Genomic DNA, 25,341 nt, shown 5'->3' with positions numbered 1-25,341 from the left:
CTCACCAAGATGATGTTCTAAAGTTATGTCAAAGCAACTATATAGGCTAGCATGAACAAATCCAGAGAGTATACTTACGTATCTGTGAAGAATAACCAAAGGCGAGAAAAAATTCTAGATTAACAGTTACAGAGAGACTTGTAAATGTCAAAAGTTTCTATATTGACATATCCTGAAATCTACATCAACAAAGTGACCTTGCGGTTTCCCCGAAATCTACGTTGGAGACCACATAGCAAAGGCTCAATAGAATGACTATAAATGTGCTTTACCTGAAGAAAAATCAAATTAATAAACTGTTGCTGGTTTAAACCACCAGCTTAGCAAGCACGCAAGTTCATCCGGATGTAGATTTTCTCCTGCATATAGTCATGATAAGATCGGCATCAGAACAATATCTAAAACCATTAATAAGTAAATATCAGTGAACTAATAGCACTGTCCTATATCAAATATAAAAGCTAACAAAATTTAGATGCTCAAAATGAAAATCAAAACAAATGACCTTTTCATGATTCGATGACTACCCCTATAACAGTGAAAAAAATTGAAAAAGCAAGTTAAGAGAGATAAAAGCCATTAAAAAGTGAATATCAGTGAACTAATAACACCGTCCTATATCAAATATAAAAGCTAACCAAATTTAGATGCTCAAAATGCAAATCAAAAGAAATGAACTTTTCATGCTTCGATGACTACTCCTATAACAGTGAAAAAATTTGAAATAGTTAAGAGAGAGAAAACACCCTTTCATAAACAACTCATCAGTAATTGGAAACAACTCATTCGAACACTACACCTGCTAACAGGAGAGTGCTTCCATACCGCTACAGGCGCCAAATCCTAGAAGGTGAAGGAATTTTTAAGACGGTAGGAAAAATCGACAAATTGTAAACTAAGCTTTAAGGAGAACAAAAAGTAGAAAACCCCTTGAGTTGAACAAGTCAGCTTAAATCCAAGTCCTAATATACCAAATGTGAGCGATCATCTGAACCTGAACCTGAACCAGCAAAATCACGCAAATAGCACTGTTAAAGCCAACTGCATCTTGTAGCTGTCGCAACGAACATAACCTAAAAATAAAAATTTAGCAACAGAAAACTTCCTTCAAGAAAGAACCATGCCGGTTCTTCAACGGTTAAAGCCTCACAGCGCTGCACAAATGAGGAAGGGAGTTCAAAAGAAGAACAAAAGTGAAACTAACAAAAAAAATTAAGTTTTTAGGGGTCAATCAAACCTTACTGTTTCCTAAATCGATGCAAACAGGTACAGAGTACAACCTCCAATGCAGTCCCTAGAATAAGAAGAAAGAAATTGCATGTACTCAATAGTCAAATAAATAACCTATCAATTAAGAGAACAAGATTTGTTAATCCCCTAGAAATGAGGAAAAAGTAACCAGAAGGAGCGAAAACTAGGTCGTGTCTACTTGGAATTGGCCTAAGTTGCAAATCCCTGAAAAACATCAATTTTATTTTGCTTCCATTAATTATAGTTTCTCTAAAAAGGACAAAAATCACAGAAGCAAGTCAAACAAAATGGCCCTTCACACAGGTGATTTGACAAAGTTGACCCCGATCATCCTAGCAAACCTATAAGAATCAAAGGAGTACTTATATCTATTGAAAACACCGTAAAAAGAAACGAACTAGTGTGGTTTTTTAACCCATCGCCTCTCTGACGTTAACATGAAAAACTAAGACAAGTCGTCCCATGATCCCATCACATCGATACCTCAGAAAGAGAACACAAAACAAATACGTAAATCAATCCAAGAAGATATGAAAAAAGAAAAAAAAAACTGAAAGAAGAAAGTTCAATTAGATAAACCCTTTTTCAAAAAATAAAAAGAACCGAGCCCTTAAATAGATCACCATTAGGACGCGAGAGTAGTTTTGAGTATTTTAGGCTCCTGAAGAAGTGTTAAGTAAATTCATTGTTACAACCTCATACAGTTACAAACGACGACTGATAAAGGATGGACATTGTGGAACCGATGTGAAATAGAAAACCCCGCTCAGACAAAAAAGATAGCCCAATCTTCCTCCCGAAGACATCAACTTTCCTCTATAACATCGTGAAACTTTTAACAATGGATATTAGATTAGTAACAATGAACTAAGAAAATTGGAAGGATTGCACAAGCTACACTCCACGTAAAGATTTACATTTTGGGTCCCAAAACCCTCCCACGAAAAAGAAAATCAATAGACTGATATCTTGTTGAGAAGAAGCAGGTAACCAACTAGAGAAACCAACAATCAACTCAAATGATTCTCGATGTTAAAACCTTGATCCAAGCATCAATAAATAACTGTTTGTTACAGATATTCATAAATCGTATCAACAAACCTTCCAACGACCAAGATCGTAACTTGAACTTATGCCAAAGCAACTATACCCAAAACCGCAATCCATAATCAGAATTTGGTGGTTATAGATCATTATAAAGGTATCAAACCAAAAAATAAACCTTCCCCTCACCAAGATTGTTTTTTGAAGTTATGTCAAAGCAACTATATCGACTAACACAAACAAATCCAGAGACGTGACCTGCCTAACTGTGAATAACAACCAATGGCAATAACAAATTCTAGATTGACAGTAACAGAAAAGCTAGTTAATGTCAAAAGTTTCTATACCGAAATATCCAAATACGTACGAAATCTTCCTTGGAGACCAGATAGCAAAGGCTCAATAGAATGAATATGAATTTGCTTTACCTGAAGAAAAATCATATCAATAAACTATTGTTGGTTTAAACCGCCAGAATAACAATTACGCAAGATCATGCGGATGTGGATCTTATCGCCCATATAGACATGAAAAGATCGCGCATCAGAACAATCTCTAAAGCCATTAAAAAGTAAATATTAGTGAACTAATAACACCCTCCAATATCAAATATAAAAAGAAATGAACTTTTTATTTGCATTTAGATGCTCAAAATGCAAATAAAAAGAAATGAACTTTTCATGCTTCTATAACTACCCCTGTAACAATGAAAAAAAATTGAAAAAGCAAGTTAATAGACACTGAACACCCTTCACAAAACAGGTTACGACCAGATACAAAGTGCAAAGACTTCCAAAAAGGAGAAAGGAATTGCCTGTACTCTATGTAAAGTGAAGGAATAACTATTGGTAAACATTCGAACCTGATAAAAAACTACACAAAAACCAAATACACTCTAAAAAATCCGCTTGAAATTGACTTCCCTGTAGAACGTTGTGAAACTTATCATATTGCATATTTGATATTTCAGTATTGACAATGAACTGAAAAACCTCTAACTCCTTGCATATTTCCCAGTAGAAGTGTGCTACCAACTAGAAAAAACAACAATCACTTCAAAGACATTATCAAATTTTAACTCCAGGTTGCAATATACAGGTGCAAGCAGACCACCTAAATAAAGAAAGAAAGAAAAAGAAACTGAAAGCAGAAAGTTCAATTAACAAAACCCCAACCCAATCCTCAAAAATGGAAAACCACGACGATGTGAGAATAGATACTGCCGGTTCCCAAAAAGGTATTCAATAAATTCACCATTTCTATGTATGTATAACTAACACCTTCATAAACAAACAATAAGACAGAGAACTTCAACAGAACAATATGAGATAAAAAAAAACCTCAATTTTTAAAACAAGGTTATTCCTCCCTAGAGAAAGTCCTATTCTCACAAAATCAAAGAAGCGAGTTGAAATATCCCTTTCACAAAACAACGTAATGTGTCCTTGCTTATATAACAAATGAACTTTTCATGCTTATATAACTACCCCTCTAACAAGGAAAAGTTTGAAAAGGCAATTGACGAAACCCCCTTCCAAATAAAAATGCATTAGTAATTGGAAAGGATGGAACCCTAAGAGGCAAATTTGAATGGAAATTTAAAGAAAAGAAATTAACGTCTCCTCTAAACACCAATCTTCCTCAAATCGAAAAAGAAAAGGAGTTCATCACATGTTAAGGAATGAAAGTAAAACGTAATAGTCACTGTTTCCCTAAGGGGCTTGAGAAAAGCACGGATAGCTGGGTCTTTGGGTATTTGGTTCCCTTAATGATGAAAACAGGAAACCCCCTAGGAGACATCCAAATCATATCTCCTTGGAGTATCTAATTTGTAGATTTCCCTCGGAAAATCCAATGAATTTTGCATGCACAAATTTATTCCTTTAACATGGATAAAAATTAAAGAAGCAGGTTAAGAAAACACCAACTCGTCCTCCAAACCGAAAAATAACATAATGGAAGACTGCACGGAGTGGAAAATATTGCAAGATTCAAAAATAATGGCTCAATAGAAAAAAAAACCAGGAATATATATTAGTAATGTTTTCCCGTGGGGCATGAGAAACACATGGACAGCTGGACCAATCAATAGATTAAAAGTTATTAACATAAATAGGTGAACCCTGACGCAGAAGGATAAACCAACGATATGGGAGAGCTTTATGCAACCTATGGAAACCAAAGCGATACAATTAACACAAACAGATACCTAAACTTTTGTAAAGAAAAATCCAAAGCAAATAAAGTTCTCAGATTAACAGTACCAGAAAAAGTAGATTATGTTTAAGTTTGTATACCTGACATATCCAAATACATTAACACAGCTAATCTTACTATTTGCCGAAAGCTTCCTCCCAAGCTATGCAACTGGGGCTCAATTCGAAGAATTCCCCCTGAAGAGCAATCAAATCAATAAACTGTTATTGGTTGAAACCACCACTAGAGCAAGTATTGAAGGTGATTCTGATGTGAAACCACCACCATAGACATGAAAAGATTGGCATCAGAATCATTCTCTAAAGCCATTAAAAACTAATTATTAATAAAAAAAATAACCCCCTTTCATATCAAATACAAACTTGAATCCCTTTCGTAGTTGAATCCAATTGACGATGGAAATCTCCAAAATTGAATAACTATGGAATCTGCAGAAGAAATAAAATGATCAAGAACGAAATCCAACCCATATTGTACTACCCTAATCAGAGAAACGATGAAAGAATGAAATCTAGATGTTGGAAACGCAAACAGAAAACAACGAACCCAAATTAACCACGAAACCCTAGATTAGTCAAATAGCAAATACGCTTGCAAGCATCGCCTGGACAGCGAAAGTTCCTGCAACGAAAATGGAAAAATAAGGAAAAAAAATACCCTAACAGAGGAAGGAAGAAACGGAGAGAGTAGAAAGATAAAACGAAAGGGGAACAACAAAAACTCTAACAGAGAGTATAAGAGAAAATGAAAGAGGAAAAGTAAGCAAATACCTTGACAAATGAAGGAAGAGGAAGAGAGTAGATAGAGAAAACTGAAATCGTAAAGCAAACCTTCTTCGAGAAGAAACCATGAAACTATGTCAACCAAATCCCATGCTGCAGAAAAGATATCAAGAAAGATAGTCTTCATGAAAATACAAGAAATTTTGTGGAACTTGTAGCATAAAAACCTATAATGAAATGCATATTATCCTATATAAGTGTGCTACCAATTGGACAAAAAAAATTTCTAATCCAGGTTGAAATATACAGGTTCAAGTAGAAACTCCCTTCAAAATAAGAACCATACCAGTTCGTCATGTATTAAATCCTAATCACTGTGGAAAATGAGCAAGGGAGGTTCAGAAGAAGAAAGTAAAACTAATAAAAGCTCAAGTAGACCACCTAAAGAAGAAAGAAAAAGAAACTGAAAGTAGAAAGCTCAACAGAATTAACTAAAAATAAAAGAAACCAGTTCTTAAAAATGGAAAACCAAAACGACACGAGAAAACCCTCTATGTTGATATAACTACGACCCGACCTTCATAAACAAACAGTAAGGAAGAGAACTTCAAAATTACAATAGGAGATAAAAATAAACCCTCAATTCTCAAAACAAGGTTATTCCTCCCTGGAGAGAAAACCCTATTCTCACAAAATCAAAGTAAATTCTAATAGCCCTTTCACAAAACAATGTAATGTCTCCCAGGAATAAGTCCAATTCTCAAAACAAGGGTTTACCCATACCTCGATCAAGAAATCGACATTACCAGGTAAGAAAGTTCTTGACCACGAAAAACATGAATCCCATTCCATAGATCAAAATGGATGCTCAAACAATGTTGAGGTTCGTACTCTCATAACACCTGAGGAACAATTTAATGGCACTGTCATAGTGCCGGAGCCCAAAATACCGAATAGAACGATAACTTCCACATAAGAAATCAGTTAGGGGAAAAAACAGATTTCCAAGTGGGACTTCAAGCGTTATCGTTTTCAACATCAACAAATTATCCCATTTTTTTTAGCTAACACTCTGTTAAGCTGCCCCTATAGAAGGAAACCAATTGGTTCAACAATTGAATCAGATGAAAACCTACACACCAATAAAACACCATCTAAGTAATCAACTTTGTTTTTTTTAACAACTCCTCAGAACCTAGACTTGTCCACATGTAATCCAAGCCCCATATAACAACCAACCAAAATGAAATAAGTCCAAGACAAAGAAAAAGAATTTAGATCCATACCCAAATGAAAACTTGCCCCCATCTCCACCCGAATGAGAGTTGAAACAGAAACCCCTAATAAGAAAATAATTTAAGTTCTCTATGCATACCTCAGTTGTCTAAAGTATCGACCATCAACAAAAGGGTCCACACGACATGTTAGTGGACGAAAAAGACATGCAAATTTCTCAGTTTCTACAAGTTAGAAACTAAAAAGAACATAAGAAATTTAAATGGTATTGTTCACCTTGAGGGTATTGGAGGAAGACAAGAAGCTGATTCTTTTCACCACAATTAGACACTTGCACACTGCAAAATCAGGAGACATCCAATATTCTCTTCCAACCAGGACATGAGCCAAATATAGATTGTGATCTTCCAAATTGGATGCCCTGAAAGTAGTTGAAAAGATTGTTTATTTGATGCTAAAATTAGATATACCTCACAAAAGAATGAAATAGCAAGTTAGAACAAAAACACCCAGGCGGTCTATCTGCAGCATCCAACAGAAAACCTTCGGCTACAAACATGACAGAAAACCTTCAGCTCTAAGAGAATTACTCCATTTAACTAGAAATAATTGTTATCTTCTCAAAACTTATCCAGCTATAACTCTTACGTCATAATATAACATTAAAAAGGAAGAAAGCTAAAAGAGAATGTACACTGTCAAATAAATTAGCCGCACATCCCTCCTAATCAATCTATCTTGTTATCTTGATGCCCCACTAGAGAGGACAACAAGTGACCATGCAAACGAAAAAATCAAAATAAAATAAAAAGGGTTAACTCAATTTTGTCCCCTAAAGATGACCAGCTCACCAAAATGGCTCCCTAAAGATGACCAACTTCCAAAATAGCCCCCTAAATCACTTTGCCGTCTGTTTACCTTTAGAAATTAAATTTTTTCTTTTTCATTACCAATTTTACCCTTCTGACATTCTTCCATTATTTATGGTTTCAAGATCATTAATCATAAATCATGTCATTCATTATTAAAATATGGCACGAAATAACAACTTCCGTCCCTACAAAAAAGTGAAGGAATTACAAAAGAAGAAGCGCACATGTTAGGATGGATACAACAAGAATCTTAAAATATGGATACAAATTGTGGTATCTCCAAAAAATAGGAAAACCCCCAAAAGAGAGAACCAAATCACATCTTCGTAAAGTAAGTCCACTTCGAAGATCCCTGCAAAAATCAAATAAATGCATGCTTTGTTTGTTGTTTCTCTAATAAGGAAATAAACTAAGGTTGCAACTTGCAAGTTAAAAGACAGAAAATGCATTGCCAGAGAAGTCATAACTAATTGAAAAGAAAACCATATCAGAGGCCTGTTCAAAGTTTTCAAAAAATATTAAAGGTCATGCACCTCCAAACAGAAATCATTTCTATGAAGAAGCTTCGACAAGACACCAGCCATCCTAGAAACTTACAAATAATACTCAGGAGGACCAGACAACTTAGGAAATGAAAAGGCATAAAAAGATTCTTAAAATATGCCATGCAATAACCAAAGATAGGTAGTACTACTACTTTTCAGAGAGCCAAAGCAAATAACACGAAGAGCCGGTCTTTAGATGTCGCATGTTATTGACCAAGGATCAAAGAGTCCTGCGTGTGGAAAGCAGACATCCGCATGGTCTGGAAACAATTTGGTGTAACTGTAAGCAACATGTTTGCATAGATATTCCCCTATAAAAACATGGAAATGTACAAAAAGTTGGGCTAGAAAACCTCCTGCAAGAAGGAATTGCCGCGCTCCTCCTAGGAAAAGAAGATAATACAGAATGATAGTTTTTACACCACTTCAAGCAATGCAAAGAAACAAGCTAACAGGATTAGGGTTTCTCAGGAAGAAATTCAAATGTTGTGAGCAAACTTCCATGCGCCAGGCGCGAACCCCTAAAAATTAATATGAACAGATAATAAATCGCAAAAAACTAAACTCAGCTGCCATTAAAGAAACTTTAGTAGAAAGCCCCCTTTACGACAAAAGCGGATTAGCGTAAATCCAAGTCCTAGAATACCGATTGCCAGTGAGCATCTGAAACTGGACAAAAGGAATACCCAAATAGCACTGATAACTCCAACTGCATCTTGAAGTTGGAACAAGCATAACCCACACAAAAATGCAGCAAGCTGTTACAGAAAAATTCCTTCAAGATAAGAACCCATGTGTAATTCCTTCACTGTTATAACAGAGTGAAGGAACTACACAAGAAGAACCGCAAATGTTAGGGTCGATATAACAAGAATCTTAAAATATGGGATGCTCGGAAGTCGGAACCAGAAAAGAAATTTAACGGTTCTATCACTTATTTTCATGGAAAGAAGAAATAAATAGACAATAGGAAACAATTGTGGATTCTACGTAAAGTATGAAAACCCCCACAAGAGAGAACCGAATGACATCTCCTTGAAGTCCAATTCGAAGATCCTCGCAAAAATAAAATGAGTGCATGCTTCAACTATTATTCCTCTGATAAGGAAAACATTAAAGTAGCAAGTTAAAGATAGAAAACACCTTCAAAGATAATGTCATAACTAAATGAAAAGGAAAGAATATTAGAGGAAATCTGGAGGACCACAAGACCAGTCTTGGAAACCAACATGTAATACACAGGAGGACCACATAAGAAAGGAAAGGAAATGGTTTAGAAAGATTCTTACAAATGGCATGCAATAAACCAAAATAAGTTACTAGTACTATTTTCTCGAGAGACATGCAAACAACACGGACAGGGCTGAGGATGTTGCATATTATTGAGAAGTATTAACTGTTATCGACATAGTTAGTTAAACCTTCATATAAAAGAATAAACCGACACTAGAGAAGAGTTTTATGGAAGTATAATATGGGAAAGAGAACGCTATAAAGAAAATGCCAACCTATAAAACCCCTTTAGTTAAAACAAGAAACCCCTTACAAAGACAGTGACATCTCTACAACGTCGTTTACGTCACGTATCAACCATTAGTAACACATAACTAAATAAAATATATAATGCAGTGAATATAATCTCCCCTCACTTAAATATTTACCTTTTCGGTCACGAGGAACTCCAAGAAAAAAATTGAACAGACTGAAATCCCATAAAAAAAGAAGCTTGCTGCCAACTGCAGATAACAACAATACATAACTATTCTCAGAATTCTACTTTTGGTTGAAATATCTCAGCAGTAAAACAATGACTGCTAAAAAAAAAGTTTATCTCATTACAGATTTTGATAGATTGGAAAGGATCAATCTTGGCCAATATGATGTCCTACAATTACAGAACCGCAACTGTACCCAATAAAACTCAACATGAATACCTAAGCTTTCGAGGAAAGCCCAAAGGTGCAAATAGGTTCCACATTAACAGTAACAGAAAATGATGATCAAGTTCAAGTTCCAAAACCAACATCTCTGATGCATCACAGGGTCATCTTATTAGAAAACACAAATAAGAGCTCATTGGGAAGAATTTGAAAGTGTACAGTACTACAGTTTCCTAAACAGTTGGATCTTATCGTGCACACAGCAAGAAAACTTATTTTTTGGTTAACAAAATCACCATGCACACTGTAACAATTCAGAGCAGATAAGCAAACAGAAAACCTAGATAGAGTGTAAACCTACTATTAGCATAAAATTTTCAATAGTCAATACTGAAGAAGGGAAAATCAAAAATGCCCAACGAGGAACCAGTTAGGGGAACTTATAATAAAGCCACCAACCAAACACTGCGAGTTGAGAGAAGTGGTTCACTCTCGATGTACATGAGCCAAATCAGATCACAGACATCTTAAATAGTCTCTGAAGCCGATAATTCTTCAACCACAAGAGTCCCTGGGAAAAACAAAAAGCAAAGCCAAAAAATAAGGTCACAAAACACTAAGAAATTAAAAAAACACTTCCACAGTCCACATCCTAACACGAAGGGTACATCATGCTATACTATGTATATTCAATGAATTGAAGAAGAGTACTTCAAGACAACTACCCCGCGTAATATAACTTCTATCCCTACAACAGAGTGAAGGAATTGCAAAAGAAGCGCACAAGTTAAGGTGGATACAACACGAATCATAAAATATGGCACACTTGGAACCAGAAATGAAATTTAATAGTTCTGTTTTTGTCTGACGGGTATGAGAAAAACTAAAACAGATGATCTATGGATACTATATTTTCATGTAAAGTAATAAGACAATAGGGACGAATTGTGGATTCTATGTTTTTTTTTATGAAAAGGATTCTATGTAAAATAGGAAAACCCCCACAAGTTAGAACCAAATCACATCTCCTTAGAGTAAGTCCAATTCAAAGATCCCTACAAAAATCAAATTAATGCTTACTTTAATTGTTATTCCTCTAATAAGGAAATTAATGGAGGTAGCAAGTTAAAAGATAGAAAACGCCTTTACCAGATGAAGTCATAACTAATAGAAAATAAGACTATTGGAGGTCTGGAGTGCACCTCCAAGCAGAAATCGTTTCTAAGAAGATGTTTCTAGAAGACACCAGTGGTCCTGAAAACTACTAAATAACACATATGAGGACCAGATGACTAAGGAAATGAAAAGGTATAGGAAGATTATTAAATCATGCCATGCAATAAACCAAAAAAAGGTAATACTACAACTTTCCCGAGAGGCATGCAGATAACAAGGAGAGCCAGTTTTTGGACGTCGAATATTATTGTGAAGTGTTAAATGTTAACAACATAGACCGGCACTAGAGAAGAATTTTATGGAATCTGTGCATAATGTGGGAACTCCCTTGAGAGAGAACGCTGAAAAGACCAACTCTAACCTAGACAACTCCTTCAGTCAAAACAAGAAACCCCATTTTCCCTTACAAAGACAGTGACTTCTTTACAACATCATAAAAACATTTCAATTGCGTATCAACCAAGAAACTTCAATTTCCCTTACAAAGACAGTGACTTCTTTACAACATCATAAAAACATATCAATTGCGGATCAACCAAGAAACCCCAATTTCCCTTACAAAGACAGTGACTTCTCTACAACATCATAAAAACATTTCAATTGCGTATCAACCATTAGTAACGCAAAACTAAATAAAATCAATAGTGCAGTTTAATATAAACTCCCTTCACTTAAAGATTTACTTTTTTTGGTCAAGAACTAACCGATGAGAACATTTGAACAACCAGAAATCCCATCAAGAAGAAGCTTGTTACCAAGTGGAGATAACAACAATCTATACAAAACTATTGTCAAAATTTTCTACTCTCAGTTGAAATCTCATCAATAAAAGAATTACTGCTAGAAAGAAGAAAAGTTTTTCTCATCACCAATTTTGATAAATTCGAAAAGTTAACCTTGACCAAGATGATGTCCTACAATTACGCAACAATAACAACTTTAACGAATAAACCTAAAAAAATCAATTAGGATACTAAGCTTTTGATGAAAGCCGCAATGAGAGAATAGATTCCACATTAATAGTAACTGAAAACCATAATCATGTCCAGAGATCCACTAGCATCATATCTGATGCATCACAAAGTGATCTTACCTTTTTCCCGAAAACTTTATTGGAGAACACAAATAGGAGCTGCTCAATGGGAAGAATTTCGAAGTGTGTTTTCCCTACACAACAACTGGATCAATAAACCGATGAAGATGCAAATCCAACCCTGAGTCCCAAATCAAAGAACAAAATTAAGAGCCAAATCAGAACCAAAACTTCTAGATGCTCGAGATGCAAACAAATACCAAACAAACCAGTTAGATCACGAAATCAACACTGTTTCAAACGCAAATATGTTTCAGGCACACCACCAATCACCAAACAACATGGAACTGTTCATACCAAATTCACAACTTTAGTCCTCGCATCAACTTCAGAGAACAACAATCAATTCAAAACAGTTCTACGATTAAACTTTTGGTTCAAGTATCTTGTTACAAACCAAAGTTAAAAATTTTATTATGTATAGTTTCTATAGCGTCAAATTCACACTTGCAACAGATTGATGTTCATGTTTCCCTCAAGGCTCTAATAAAAACAGGGTTGAACTGCGAGATTATGAATATGTGGACTCCCCAAAGAGTAATCAGATTAATAAAAACTTTGGTGGTCTAAAGCATCAACAAAACCATTCTGAGATCGGCAGCATTATCCCTAAAGCCTTTAAAAATACTACCAATAAATTAGGACCCCCTCAACTAAACTTCGTTTAACAGGATAAAAATCAAAGAGTAAAAAATATTACAATACATTCAGAGTTTCACAAAAAAGATAAAAAATCAAAGAAGTGGGGTAAAAGACCAAAAAAACCCTCCCAATAGGGCGTATTTGATAACATTACATTTCAGCAACTTTCAGTTGGCGAACACTATCTGGAAGTTGGCCCCTGAAATTTAAAAAAGGTGGATTCTAAACGACCCTCCAGATATTACTAACTCACTATTATATGTTGCGCAAGGAACAACCAATTGGCACATCTAAAATCAGATGAAGTAGAATTGAAACAGCCATTAATATGTCACAAAATCTTAATATCCAATATAAATTAGTAGCAGGCAATAACTGAATTGATTCACAATCGAAGAAGAAAAGAATTTGGAGACAAGATTAGAAGGTGAGATGGTCATTCCTAGCTAATAATAAGACTATACGAGCAACAAGCCAACAACTACTCAAGCGTTAGAGCTCATGTTACATACAAATAACACTAGATTATGTCTCAGGCAAGGAGCAACATAAGACACAGCTAAAATAAGATGAAGTAGATTTGCAAAAGCTAACCTCCCAAGTAAGTATACCAACCGAAGTTGAAAATGAAAAACCTACGGAAAAGTTTGCATCAACATGATAGTGCTCCTAAGATAGCATGTCTTCTAAATTACCTTTAAAAGTCAGAAAATAAAGGAAAAGGTAAAGAACTTTGGCACTACGGATTTTACTCATGGATCTGGAATAGGACTGAAAATACTTGAGTTACCCATTATAAAGGAAATTAGTTCAGTTTGAAATCTTCTAACCCTATCCTACATCAAGAAAAGACCACCAACGATTTTACAGATGTAGATAACCTAGACACGACATTTTAAAACGGAAAAAGATAACAAAAACTATATCCTGATGACAACCAGGGAATATAATAGCAACATCAAGCAAGTTCCAGCAACCCCGACAAGAAAGATTTTCCATTTTGTAAAACCAATCCAACATCTTTTAGAAACAAAGGAACACAACCAAAATAGAGAGAATAACAAAAATCATCATGTACATTATAACAAATTACCTATTTGGAGAAAATGAGCAAACAGAAAACCTAGAAAAAAGTGCAAAACTGTGATTAGCATAAAACTCAAAACTGAAGAAGGGAAAATGAAGAATTGCCGATGAGGAACCACTAAGGAAACTTAGGATAACGTGACCAAACACTACCGCGTAAGAAAGTTGGTTCACTCACGATTGACATGAGCCAAATATGGATCGCAGACATCTCAAATAACGTACCCAAGAAACCAAACCAAATCATCAAGCAATAAAGAATCCTTCGGAAAAAAAAATAACCAAAGAAAAATAAGGATCCAGCACACTAAGAAATTTAAAAGAAACCCCACAAGGTTGAGCAAGTCAAAAAACAAATACTAACACAGAAATAGGTGGCAAGCAAGACTCGTAACTCCATATTTTCCCCTCCCCACGTCAGATATTGAACTCAGTATTGATATCTACCAACCTGTAGCTCATACCCCTAAACATCAGGCGGGAAAAAAAATATTTGTACTATAATAAAAATCTATCAATAAACTTCCTCACTAGCAACTTGAAATAAAAACTCCTTTGGGAGACACTCAAGTCAGAATCCCTTGTCCTCCAACAACCGGAAGAATGACAGAATCTGCACAGTGGATATCACCGGTCACACATTGTGAACATAATTTAAAGTAAATGTGAACAAATAGCTTGAAGAAATGACCTCTGTACGAAATGTAACTGCAAGTTTATATAAGAAAGAAACCCTTCGAAGAAACCCAAGAACCATGGAAACCTAATCATCCATTAAACAAAGATAATCCAGCAAGATAAGTTCTTCCACCACTGCAAGAAACGCAAAGCAAGTTAATTTTTCCGTGACAAAACGTGTGACACGCTAACCCTTCCAGGTCCTAACCACATATTCTTAAAAGTAAGGTTAAGGAATTTCGTATTACGTATAGGAAAAAGATCTGAAAGACTAAAATAAACTTCCATGAAAGCACCTTAACTAGAGATCCCCCTTTAAGCCCCGTTCAAGATTACCAACCGTCGGAGGATGTCTGAAATGGCGGCCACCCATACCTGAACACAGTTACATGCAATCAAATCTTAAAGGTAGAAGAGATATATAACATAAGCAAACAATCTCTCTCAGGGAACAAGCTAGTATAGAAAACACCCTCCCTTCACAACAGACAAACCAAACCTCTTCTGCAAGTATTTAAATCCTGAGGGTTCGGACAGGAAATAATACTGCCAAATTTTGATCTTTTTCCCAAATCACGAAATGATTGAGGTAAGGATTCCATAACAAATCCCTAATGATAAGGAGAGAAATTTTTACCACTCAATATCTTAATAGCGAAGAAAATGAATTTAAAGCCCCGTGCTTGGGTAGAGAACCAATTTCAAAATAAAAATGGAATCGCTCTTTAGGCAAAAACCATATCATCTAGGAAATGAAGATTACGAGGAATCACGTAATTGAGAAGGCAAAGCCAGATAAGAACATCAAAATGCTCCTTCCCCCATCGAAAGTTGAGCCTGTATATTTAGGGATTAAGAGTAAAAATGTTAACAAACTTCCGGGAATCAAGTAATAAGCAGAAAGCTTTTTTGAAGAAAGCAGAGTAGTTTTTAAATTATAATTACCGCTCGGATCCAAGAAAATGTTACTCCCATGCAATAACTCCCTTCAAGAGAAGAACCAACTAGTTCTCCATGAATTAAATCCTTATCATCTGGGATCCAAGAAAATAGTCTAGCCAAAGGTTGATCTCTCCAAAACTGAGAGAGACAATCTAATTGAGCAGAAAGAGAAAAAAATCTAATCACACTATAAGTTTGTACGGGGAATAAGACTGTTACTTTTTCGTAAATCAAGAAATAACCAAGTATCGGTAGGTAACACTTCCATAACAAATCCCTGCAATATTGGGAGAGAATTGGTATATTAAATATTTGAATAAAGAAACAATGAACTTAAGATATAAACCTGAAGTACCCAAGTTCGCATATAAAACTCTACAACAATGAAAACGTAATCGCTTCCCCAGGTAGATCCTATCACCCAGGAAACAGACAACAGCCAAGATGATTCCCATACCTGCAGAAATGAGGAAAAGGAAACCAGCTTGAGTGGAAGAAAATAGAAACCAAGTATGTGGTATCCACTGTTTCACTTCCGGCATGAAGAGGTCAGACGACTATTTAAACTTCCAGAATCATTTTCCAATCACCAAGTGTCTGTGATCATGTTATTCAATGATTAAATAAAGAACACTGCAAAACATAATTAGTACACGGATAAAAAAAAAGAAAAGCAAGTAAGGAAAGACCCATACGAATACAGCCTATAGAACTCCTATGACTCCACCCCTCTTTTTTTTTTTGAAACTTTGAATTAATATTAAAAAGGAAAAACTATACAAGTGGGGGGAGGTTAGTGGATATGTTAACCGATCCACGCCTCCCAATTGAAAACGACATCATTAAAATGTGCAGAGCCAATACAATTTAAATTTTTAGCCCATCCAAAAATAACAGACTTAATGTCCTCCACATCATTAAAATAACAGACTTAATGACTCCACCCCTCTTACTAAACAATCAAGCAAAATAAAGCATAATTAGTACTTGGACAACTAAAAAGCCGAAAGTTTAAAGCCACCATCCACTTTTCATTTTAAAAGGTCACGCTCGAGAGAAGAAAAGAAAAAGAACTGAAACGAAAGAACACCTACTATCCTAAAGAACATAGTGAGACTTTATACTATGCGTATTCCATTACTAACAAAGAACTAAAAATACTGCAATGCATTAGATATAGACTCCTCTCACGTAAAGGTTTAACATACTGGATTGCAACAACTACCCCATGAAATCTACACAGACTGAAATTCTGTCGACAAGAAGCATCACCAATTGAAGAGAACAACAGTCAATTTAAAACAACTTTGAAAATATTAACTCTTAGCAGAAATATCTCATCAATAATTGATGACTGCTAGAAAGAAGAAAAATTGAAGGTTGGTGAATCCAAATAAGCTTAACAGAAAACTAGATCAGGTTTAAGTTTCTATACTGACTAATCTAACATATCACAGAGTCATCTAATATAGGATCAATACCTTTACTAGCTAAACCCGCAGTGAAGCAAGTATTTAGGATGATCCTGATGTGAGATCGACATCAGAATAATCTCTAACTCCAAATTAATTATCAATGAGTATTAACTCTTAGCTGAAATGTCGCATCAGTAATTGATGACTGCTAGAAAGGAGAAATATTGGTAAATCGTGAAAGGACACTGAACCAAATGCAACCTTCCCACTACAACGACCAACTAATCATGTTATACAAAACGTTTTTAGGATAGCAAATCGAAACGATTAACGTTATAATGACCAAGATGTTATGCCAAAACAGAAGTATTTAAGATGATCATGATGCGGTATGGCATCAGAATCATCTTTAAATCCATTAGAAGTAATTACCAATGAATTAGTAACCCCCTTCAATCTCAAATATAAACTCAAGGGCGATGTGTAGTCGAATCTGGATAAGCCACCAACTGATCAAGTACTAATATCCAACCCATATATTCTTTTCTTCCTAACCAAAGAAAAAATTCAACTTAGAACCAGATCAAAATCAAACTTTTTAGATGCTTGAGATGCAAGCCGAAAAAACAAACTGAATAGATTAGATTGATTGAGAAACCATAGATTACTAAAAAAAAGCAAACCGCTTTTAGGCACCACCAATCAATCAGCAAAAGCTTGAATAGCTTGAACTGTTCACACCAAATTCAGAGAACAACAATCAAGTCAAAACCAATCAAGTCAAAACCATTCTCAAATTGTAACACATGCTTCAGATTGTAACACATGCTTCAGATATATCATCAACAAAACAACAGGTAGATGGACAGTAATCTTTAGGCTGTTAATACTGTGGTAAATAACTACACAAGCTAATACCCCCAAATTCAAAGAGAGAAAGTGCAGCTTCTATATACAACCCACAAGTTAGAAGCAATTCCAAATTAACAAGAAGTAAAAACTAAATCATGTATAGTTTCTATACCGAAAGATTTGATACACCAACAGAGTGATCTTACTTATTTGATACAACTACCCCATAGCAACTGTAACAGTTCAAAATATATTTAAAAAAACTCAACAAGAATACCTAAGCTTCTATAAAAAAAAAAAAAAAAAAAAAAAAAAAAAAAAATATAACCAAGGCAGAAAATCATGCATAAAGCACGTAAAAAAATGGCTAATAAAGATGACATCAATTATGTAAAAACATAGGATAACAAGTTTTTCTACTTTACTACCATAGTATAAAGATCTGAAGTATTGCCAAACAACTAAAAATAACAGTGAAAAGGAAAACCAAAACTTCTAAAGAGGTTATTGGATTCGAAAAACACAAACATCGATAATGGCTTAAAATACGTATGCTTCGAGGCGGGCCTCCAGGCATACACCTCAACCGTTTTTCAAACATTCAAGCATGGTTTATTAAGGAAATCTCGAAACTTTACTCATTCCCTGAAATACAATGGCATAAGAAATCAATAAGCAGGGTTCAGTAGAGCAAGTATTTAAGATGATCCATATGCGGATCTTATCCTGCACACGGGCCTGATAAGATTGCGGGCAGTATCATCTTTAAATCTATTAAAAGTAATTACCAATTTTTTTCATGATTGCTTCCATATAAAATTTCGAGAGGCAAATCAATCAATCAAGAGAAAAATCCAAACCTACTATGCAATGCCTGATCAGAGAAAAGAACTGAGAAGCAAATCAAGATAAAAACTTTTGGACAGTGTTATCAAAATCGTGCGAAAAGAATTTCTTACGTGAAGCCTTTTTCTGGGCTAGGGGCCGCCAACTTCAAATATAGAACTTGGCTTCAGCAGAGTTAAAAACATTGATCAGTTGTGAGTGTCACACCACCTCAGGACTTGACACAACTCATATAACTTCACATAGACACGTTGACCACAATTGCAACAACTATTAATACATCGCACCAAACAATATCCAATATAATATGTCGCATCTCAGGACATGACACAACTCATAACTTCACACACACATATTGACCACAAGTGAAACAACTACAGAAGCAGAAATGAGTTTGGAGGCAAGATAAGTGAGGCGGTCACAGCTGGCTACCAATAAGACTATAAGACCGACAAGCAAAAAACTCGAAGTGTTAGCGCTTATGTTGCAAACATTAGCACTAGATTATATTTTTAGCAAGGAGCAACATACTGACACAGCGAAAATAAGATCAAGTACGATTTCGAAAGCAAATTTAAGTTAGTAATACAAACCGAAGTTGAAAAGAAAAATCTATCAAGCAGCTTGCACCAGCATGACGAAGCTCCTACAATAGCAAGAAAATCTTCTAACATATCTTTAAAAGTCAAAAAATGAAGGAAACAAAAGGTGAAAAACTTAGGAACCATGGATTTACTACTCATGGATCTGCAATAGGACTGCAAATACTCAATTTACACAAGATGAAACATAAAACTCCGGTGTTTTTTTGTGTCAAAAGTCAGCAAATTGTGATTCTCTCCACTACGATTCAGGAAAGTAGTTTTGTCCACTCAACATATATCGGATATAGATAGCAGACTGTCCACATTGTCCTACAAATAGTTGAATGAAACTATATATCGGATATAGATAGGAAAAAAGATTGCACAAAGAGAAAACTAAACTCTCATGAAAACACTTAAATAAAGATCCTGCTTCAAACCCCGTCGGTGAATGTCTGAATGTGGATAGCGGCCACCCATACCCAGAACACAGTTAAAGCCTAAAGGCACTTACATATTAAAGGTGGAAGAGACGTAGCCTAAGCAAAACATTTTTCATGGAACAAGCTACTATAGGAAACTCCATCTTAAAGGTGGAAGAGACAAAGCCTAAGCAAAACAGTTTCGGGAAACACCTTATAAACAGAAAGCTTTATCGAAGAAACATATAGATTTTTAAATTATAAATACCACTCAGAAACCAAGGATCAGGGTGAACACTCAAAACATAGCAGCTACTTAATTGAGGATTCCGAATTTGAAGTAAATTGGCTTCATGAAATGAACATGGACAGAATAAAAAATCTTATCTGAAGGCATTGTTTAGAACAACCAATGAAGGACCCCCTTCTAATATCATACTTACAGTTGAATTAGATTTCAAGTGGAATCATTGACAATATCAATTTCCAAAATGGCATAGATATCAAATCTGCAGAAAGAATATCAAGAACATAATTTGAACCCTCGTTTTACGAAACGTCAGACCTAAATAACCAAATTGAAAGGAAACTGATAGATGCTTAAAAACATAAACCAAGAAACACAAAATGAAATCAACCTGACAAACCAATATTAATATAAACACAAACAGCGAGGAACCAGCTAAAGCTTCAATAACTTGAAAGAAGCCTGCAACAGATACCAAGAAATCAGGAAGAACACAACCGTAGATAGATCAGTTAAGGGGAGACAGAGAGAGGGGGCCAAGGATTTATAATGCAAGATTCATTTTGTTTGTGAGGGATAAAGGTTTTAGTTTTGACCTACCTTCCCCAAACAATAAAAGCAAAATAAAAACTTAGGAACCATGGATTTACTACTCATGGATCTGCAATAGGAGTGCAAATACTTAACTTACACATGATGAAGGAAATGAGTCCAGTTCGGAGTCTTCTGACCAATCGACCCAGCACCAGAAAACTGTTTTTTGTCCGTTCTACTAAATTCCACATATCCTATCAACATGATGGAGTTTCTGAGAAAACAAAACTTCTAACACACCTTTGAAAGACAAAATGACGGGAACAAGAACTTGGAACCTTGAACCCAGCAATCCACGTAAATTGCTGAAAAAAATGTAGACCAAGCCAAGGAAATGATATCAGTTCCAACCCATCCACCCAGCACCGGAAAGTTAAATCTTCTCCCGTCGAATTGGGAAGTTCCGCATATCCTACATCATGATAAGACCATCAATATTTTTACACATTTACTTCATCTAGAGTCTAGACATAGAACTTGAAAAGTGAAAAAAGAAAAGATAGAATTTTATCCTCATAACATCCAGGTGATCTAGTTGTAGTATCCAGCAAATTCTCTCAAACCAGAACAATTTACCAAGCAAAGTAATGGCTACCAACATGACAGACCTTCTATTCTGAGAGAGTTATCTATGTGGAACATAGCTGTTATCACCTCAAACTTTATCCACTGCAAATCTTATGTTATAATATCACATAAAAAGAAGGACCACAGCTAAAGATAATGTCCTGTGTCTAATAAATTAGCAGCACATCCCGCCTCTCTCCCATTAGTACTAATGCCCAAGTAGAGAGGACAAAAAGTGACCATGCACCAACTACCTAATCAATCACATGCAAACAGAACGGACCAAGATAAACGCATAAAACTAAGGGATCTTTCATTTGTTGTGTCAATAATCAGCAAATTGTGATTCTACACTACGAGTTCAGGAAAGTAACTCCGCCCACTCAACATATGTCGGATACAGATAGCAGACTCTCCACATTGTCTACCCTACAAGTAGTTGAACGAAACTATATGCCTATTTTTAAAGAGAGGTATGCTCGAGAAAGAACATAAATGCAAGTTAGAACAGAAGACCCCTGTTCGTGGAGAAACCTAATCAAATCTGAAGGTAAATAATATGTCCGTTGAAAAACAAAACAACAAAGCCAAAATAATGTTTGAGAGCACTAAAAGAAATTTAAAAGAAACCTACCAAACCCTATAACTCATAATCTACACAAAACGATGAAAAAGAATTTTACTATCAAATAAAAGATATATCAATAAACTTCCTAACCAGCAACTTGAGATAGAAACTCCCTTCAAAGAGACCGAGTAAGATTTCATTATAATTCCCAGTCGTTCAACAACCAGAAAGAGTGACTAAATCTGCAAAGCACACATCCCCGAAAACAATTTGTGAACATAATAATGTAAACAAAATGTGTAATTACACAGAAGACCCCTGTAAAAACGTAACTGCAAGTTTACAAAAGAAAACCGCCACTCGAAGAAACAAAAGCTCTCCCACAATCCAGTAAGATAAGTTCTACAACCTTTTCAAGAAGTACATATCCCTAAAAGAGAGGTTAAGGAATTACATATTACGACTAGGAAAAAGATTGCACAAAGAGGAAACTAAACTGTCATGAAAAACCTTAAATAGAGGTCCTCCTTGAAACCCCTATCCAAGAATATCAACCGTCAGTGAATGTCTGAATGTGGACAGCAGTCATGCATACCCGAAACACAGTTAATGGCACATTTTAAAGGTGGAAGACATAGCCTAAGCAAAAAAATTTCAGGAAACAAGCTACTATAGAGAACTCCATCTTAAAGGTGGAAGAGACATAGCCTAAAAAAAACACTTTCGGGAAACAATTTATAAACAGAAAGCTTTATTAGAGACACGGAGTGATTTCTAAATTATAAATAACAATCAAATACCAAGGACCAATGTGAACCCTCAGAACAGACTAGCTACTTAATTAAGGATTGCGGATTTGAAGTACATCGCCTTCCTGAAATGAACATGGGCAGAATAGGACTAGCCATCCCACAACAAATATCCTTAGGAAACGCAAAGCAAACCGATCACCTATCTTCAAAACAAAAGATAGCCTCGACAGAAAAAGGGAAAAAAATTGAAAGAGGTAGTTTCAATTTTGCACAAAAGAGAAACACCCTTCCTGAAATAAATCAGCATTGGAACATAACAGTACCTAAGAAATTGCAACTGCACTCAAACCGCAATCCCTGGAGAAAATTTGAAATTCTTAAGGTTGTGTATTCCATTGTTAACAGAGAACAATAAACACTTATAATGATAAGAGAAAGCTCCTTTAATTAAGTCATTTCTTTGACAAACTTAGAGAACGACAATTACTTCAAACCTGTTTTGTATAAGAAATCAATACTAATGTAAACAACTGCACCTGCTATTTTGCTAATACCCCCAAATTCGGATGGAAACCACAAATCCTATATACAACTCACGAACCAGAACAGATTCCAGATTAACACTATCAGTAAGTTAAAAAATCCATTATGATAATATCTCTACCACCAAATTAAATTCAACAACAAATTGACGTACCTCAAATTTTTGTGCCCTCAAAGTAGTAGAAAGAGACTGTTTGCTTAATGTTGAACATAGATACCCCGCACAAAACAACACAATAGCAAGTTAGAACAGAAATCATATCCCCAACTAAATACTGGATCTTTTAAAAACAAATGCAGTCAGAATAATGTGCCAGGATCTCTAAGAAATGAGAAGGGTAACCAGAATAGATTCACCAAACCCAGAAATAGCTGCCAGTGGGAACTCCCAAGTGTTCCTCCTTGCTCCAAGTGATGGACTGAGTATGAACAGCTAGAACTTAATGCATACCCCCGAAAATAAGCTAAAAAAGTTTTGTACATTCAAAATTGGAGTTAGTACAAATTTAGAAAGAATCAACAAAAATACATAAGGAACTTCAAATAGAAAACACCATACGGACATGCCAAGTAACTTTTTAGCATAACCCATAGTCCTAGAGTAGCAAGGATCAAAGAGTGCTGGACATTGAAAGCAGACATGTCCTCGAAATAGAGTAACATAAAACTAAATCTGGTTTAAGTTTCTACACCAACTAAATCTAATATATCACGAAGTAATCTAATGTAGGATCAATACCTTTACTGGCACAGACCACAGTAGAGCAAGTATTTAAGATGATCATGATGTGGGAATTCGGATTGACATCAAAATCATCTTTTAATTCATAAGTAATTCCCAACGAATTAATAACCCTCTTCAATCGCGATTATAAACTCAAGCTTGATGGGTAGTTGAATCGTTTGACAACTGAATTTTCCTAGACTGCGTGTAGATATTGAATTGCAAAAGAAACCAACTGATCAAGTACTACGATCCAACCCATATTTTTTCCTGCAAAATCAAAGAAATAATTAAACTGAGAACCAAATTGAAATCAAAACTTTTTAGATGCAAGCCAAAAACCAAACAGAATTGATTGATTGATTGATTGATTGATTGAGAAACCCTAGATTAATAACCTATTTCAAGCACCACCACTCAATTTCCAAAATTTGCAATATAAGATCGGCATCGGAATCATAACTAAAGGCATTATAAAGACCAATCAATGGAGAACCCCCACTCAATATCATACTTACAGGCGAGTTAGATTTCAAATGGAATCATTGACAATCTCAATTTCCTAAACTGCATAGACATCAAATCTGCAGAAAGCATTCGATCAAGAACACATATTGAACCATCGTTTCACGAAATGTCAGGCCTCAATAACCAAATTGAAAGGACAATGATAGAGGCTTAAAAACATAAACCAAGAAATACAAAAAAAAAAAAAACAATCACACAACCTATACTAATATAAACACAAACAGTGAGGAACCAGCTAATCAAATAATGGTTAATAACTTGAAAGAAGCCTGCAACACATACCAAAAAATCAGGAAGAACACAACCCTAGACAGATCAGTTAAGGGGAGAGTGAGAGAGGGGGCCAAGGATATATAAGGTAAGATTCATTTTATTTGTGAGGGCTAAGGGTTTTAGTTTTGACTAATATGAAGAAATGGGGGACTGAAGATCTAAATCTAAAAAGACTGGACTGAAGATCTAAAAAGACCTAACTTCCCCAAACAATAAAAGCAAAATAAATTCATAAAACTACTAAAAAGACCAAAAAATCCAACCCTATTATGCAATGCCTGATCAAAGAATCCAATTGAGAACCAAATCAAAATAATCATGGAATTAAATCTGTAGAAGCATCTAAATCTAGGGTTTTAGATGCTTGAGACGAAAAAGAAAAACAAACCAGAGGTAACGAAACCCTAGATTACCACAAACTCAAATAGCTTTCAGACACCACCGAATCAGCAAACCCTACAAAATCGAAGCCATGAATCGTCAAATCTCTAATCGAGAAAGCAAAACTTACAAACCTAATCAATCTCTTCAAGAAAGGACTAAGGAAGTCCATCCCTTTTCTTCTTCTCACTGGCAAACAAGTAATGCTCGATATCCATTCTCCATTTCAAGGGTTAGAAGTGATTGTTAATCAAGAGAGGGGGAGATTAGAACGCAAAGGCACTCTAACGGCTATAATTTTAGACGAATCTGATGAGCGGTGGACTGAAAGATGTAATGATTTATGGGACAAAAGGATAGGTAATTTTTAGAAAGGTCAAAATAATATTGAAAATGAGTAGAAAAGCACAAAATATTTGAAAATTATTATTCAGGTCAAAAAGTGTGCAAATACTAAAATACCCTTTTTTGTCATTTTGTGTAACTAAATTCTTTTATTTTTCTTTAAATTTTAAATCGATATAACTTTTGTTTGAGATGTCGGATTTCTATAAAAATTATATATATAGAAATGATTTTTCATTAGCTTTCTAACAAGATCCACTTTCAATATTTTTTTCAAAAATAAAAACCCAGAAAAAAACGGCATTTTTTCCTTTAC

General features: G+C 35.1%; 2 long non-coding RNA genes across 2 annotated transcripts in view; both read right to left on the bottom strand.

Annotated features, from left to right (window-relative positions):
- Positions 1–94: 94 nt before the first annotated feature.
- LOC147557318 (uncharacterized) lies at positions 95–25,001 on the bottom strand. Its single transcript, XR_015233915.1, has 25 exons — positions 24,815–25,001; positions 23,897–24,082; positions 23,514–23,768; positions 22,929–23,238; positions 22,555–22,813; positions 21,630–21,721; positions 20,623–20,756; positions 20,442–20,538; positions 20,142–20,212; positions 19,947–20,012; positions 19,091–19,143; positions 15,731–15,841; positions 15,388–15,536; positions 15,206–15,279; positions 14,739–14,817; positions 14,456–14,577; positions 14,129–14,377; positions 12,037–13,514; positions 10,227–10,338; positions 5,059–9,623; positions 4,875–4,940; positions 1,735–4,688; positions 1,238–1,612; positions 506–1,154; positions 95–398 (listed from the first exon to the last, which is right to left on the bottom strand). It is a non-coding gene; the product is annotated as an uncharacterized LOC147557318 (long non-coding RNA).
- The window catches only part of LOC147557314 (uncharacterized), a 97,681-nt gene continuing 82,912 nt past the window's right edge, over positions 10,573–25,341 (bottom strand). Inside the window, exon 8 of the long non-coding RNA XR_015233920.1 lies at positions 10,573–10,842. This is a non-coding gene — a long non-coding RNA (uncharacterized LOC147557314). The remainder of the gene's footprint in view (positions 10,843–25,341) is intronic.

Source organism: Eschscholzia californica, unplaced genomic scaffold, assembly GCF_041429995.1.
Source record: "Eschscholzia californica isolate CP2 unplaced genomic scaffold, dmEscCali1.0.p SCAF_2, whole genome shotgun sequence".
NCBI lineage: Eukaryota > Viridiplantae > Streptophyta > Magnoliopsida > Ranunculales > Papaveraceae > Eschscholzia > Eschscholzia californica.
This window is presented reverse-complemented; position numbering and strand designations above follow the sequence as displayed.